The sequence below is a fragment of the Octopus bimaculoides genome, chromosome 4 (assembly GCF_001194135.2).
Source record: "Octopus bimaculoides isolate UCB-OBI-ISO-001 chromosome 4, ASM119413v2, whole genome shotgun sequence".
NCBI classification, from domain to species: Eukaryota; Metazoa; Mollusca; class Cephalopoda; order Octopoda; family Octopodidae; genus Octopus; species Octopus bimaculoides.
This window is the reverse complement of record NC_068984.1, coordinates 7,658,426-7,661,525: the sequence shown is the minus strand read 5'-3', so window position 1 is coordinate 7,661,525 and position 3,100 is coordinate 7,658,426. Positions and strand designations below refer to the sequence as shown.

Sequence of the window (3,100 nt, the reverse complement as noted above, 5' to 3'; positions counted from 1 at the left end):
CCTCATCTTGTTTGTTGTTAACACAACGTTTTGGCTGATATACCCACGGCCATATGGCGTAGTGGTTAAGAACGCGGGCTACTAACCCCAAGATTCCGAGTTCCGTTACAGGAAGTGACCTGGATAATAATAATAATAATAATAATAATCATAATAATAATAATAATAATAACATCAAAAAATATGTTAGGAATGAGAACCCAGGTTCGAAATTTCCCCCAAGACACCTGATGAAGGTTGGAGGATATATCAGCCGAAACGTGTTAACAACAAACTAGATGAGGACAAATATCCGTCAAATGTAAATAACGTAAATAATGTACATAATTCCTCATCTCTTAAATATTAGAACTGTATTGATTAGCATTGCTCAAACGAACTTAACATCAAAAATTCAGAATTCGTTCAAAGCTGAGGATACGTGCCCCTTAAGTTTGCTATGTTTTTGTAGTGTCTGGGGAGAGTCATTCTCTTTTAATGCCTTACTATTTAACACACTCACCGGTAAAGTTTCCACTCATTTACTTATTTATTTTCCTTAAAATTTTGGTTGTATCTTGCAACATTTCCAATAGTCGTTTAAAATAAATATATACACGCATACGTATATAGGACACGCACATATAAGGACACAGCGCTAGTGATAGCTTTTCATGTGTGTATCCACGCTGCGTCCTTTGGTCTCGAGTACTCCGAGTTTTAAATGCAATGTAGGGGAAGCGGAGAGCAAAAATAGCAACACGTGAATTTATAACAAACTGTGGGAACAGACATGAAGCGTGTGAATTCATATATGCATATATATTTATACATCAGGTTTCTTCAGGTTAGTGTGGCTGTGTAGTAAGAAGCTTGCTTTCTAACACCACGGTTCTGGGTTCAGTCCGACTATGTGTCACATTGGGTAAGCGTCTTCTACTATAGCCTCAAGTCGACCAAAGCACTGTGAGTGGATTTCGTCGATGGAAACTGAAACAAATCTGTTGTATACAGGGGTTGCACACTGGCAGCGGACCGGAAAGCACGAGGTTGCTCAGCGAACTTCATTAGCACAATTCTGTGCACGAGCAACAATATATTTTTGTTTGAGTCTGTGTGTGTGTGTGTGTGGATACATGTTTACTGATAGTTATATAGATATATGTATTCCATTTTTGACTTGTGTTTTCTTCTGAGAAGCTCTGAAGTAAACTGTGATTTGAAACGCTAGTAGGGCTTATATCTTACACACGCCCCTCCACACACAAACACACTTGCACGCGCACGCACACACACACACACACGCACGCACACACACACATACACACACACACACACACACACACACACACACACACACACAGTCACACAAGAATATGAAGATAAAGAATCAAAAATTCCGAAAGGAAGACAGTGAAGTAGCCAATTATATGTACACACACACACACACACACACACATACATACATACACACACACATACATACATACATACACACACACACACACACACATACATATTGCAAGAGAAAAAGTGAGGGATTGAGACAAAGAAAAAATATAGATAAAGAAAGAAAGAAAGAAAGAAAGAAAGAAATAAAAAAAGAAAGAGAAACTTGTTTCATTTACTTATCTTGACGGTAGATCTGGCGGAGATGAATATGAAGTTGTGCAGATTCTTTGGCAAGTCTCCAAATTTATTGTCTCCAATCAACTTATCTCGTATTTGTCGTCTCGCTTCAGGAAACAGGTGTATGCATCTTGATTAAAAAAATATAGAACCATTATAATCCGATGAATTGTAAATCCACTTCTTTTGTGTGTTCAGCTGAATATTTTCCAAAGAGTTTATTGTTCTTAAGTATTGCTTATTTTGGTTTTCGGTATGTGTTCGTGAGGTCATTGACGTTGGTTTCCCTCTCCACCTCACCCAACATATTCGTCAAAATAGCTGATGGCCGTCGTTGAATGTATGTATATATGTATGTATTTATGTATGTATGTATTTATGTATGTATGTATGTACGTATGCATGTGTGTGCATGTATGTATTAATTCCAATAATAGCGGTTCTGTGGCATTTTTACATAACATGCTATGTTGCTTTCTTTTGCTCTAATCCTGTGTTCGTATCCAATAACTCCCCTTCCTCCTCTTTTTCTTGGTACGTACAGGTCTGTCTGTGTCGCATTTGGGGTGTAGTTTCCCATATCTAGTTAGCAACTTCCTTGTCTTTCTGTCTAAGCTGTTTAGTTCGTGTACTGTCCATGCAATTACCCCCTGCTCCATATCTAAAGAATGAAACCGCCCAGGCGTTGATAGCTTCGATCTTATTCCTTTCGGTTCAGTTCGACTTAAGGATCAGTCTCAGTCTGCGCAAGTACTCCAACTTAAATATTTGTATCATTTCTTTCTCCATGAATTTATCCATTTATTATTATTATTATTTATTTATTTATTAATTTTTTCTTCTTTCTTCAAATTTTCTTCCATTTCTCGCTGAGTGTTTTCCGTACACCTAGGGAAGAGAAACTCGTTGTATGCATTCCCAGTTTACACACGCAAATTCACAGGTAAAATATGTATTAAAAAAAAAATTCATAAATGGCTGTTGTTTTCACAGCGATAATGCTCTTCTCAGTACATGAGTCGTTCCAGTTAACACGCTTCTTTGCACTTCCTGTAGGGATGGTAAGCCTGGTATCATTTTCAAATAGGTTTCAGTACCCTTTTTTTATCATTCCTAGAGATCCTACAATCACTGATACGGCAGTTGCCTTGAGGTGCCACATTTTTTCAATTTCTATTAGCAAGTCTTTATATTTACTGATCTTGTCAAATTCTTTCGCCGCTTATATTATGATCGCAGGGAATACTCATACTCTTTTACTCTTTTACTTGTTTCAGTCATTTGACTGTGGCCATGCTGGAGCACCACCTTTAGTTGAGCAAATCGACCCCAGGACTTATTCTTTGTAAGCCTGGTACTTATTCTATCGGTGTCTTTTGCCGAACCGCTAAGTTACGGGGACCTAAACACACCAGCATCGGTTGTCAAGCGATGTTGGGGGGACAAACACAGACACACAAACATGCACACGCTCATACATACATATATATAT

General features: G+C 38.0%; 1 protein-coding gene across 4 annotated transcripts in view; it reads left to right on the top strand.

Annotated features, from left to right (window-relative positions):
* The window catches only part of LOC106870405 (cadherin EGF LAG seven-pass G-type receptor 1), a 535,294-nt gene that overhangs the window by 105,955 nt on the left and 426,239 nt on the right, over positions 1-3,100 (top strand). The window lies entirely within an intron of this gene.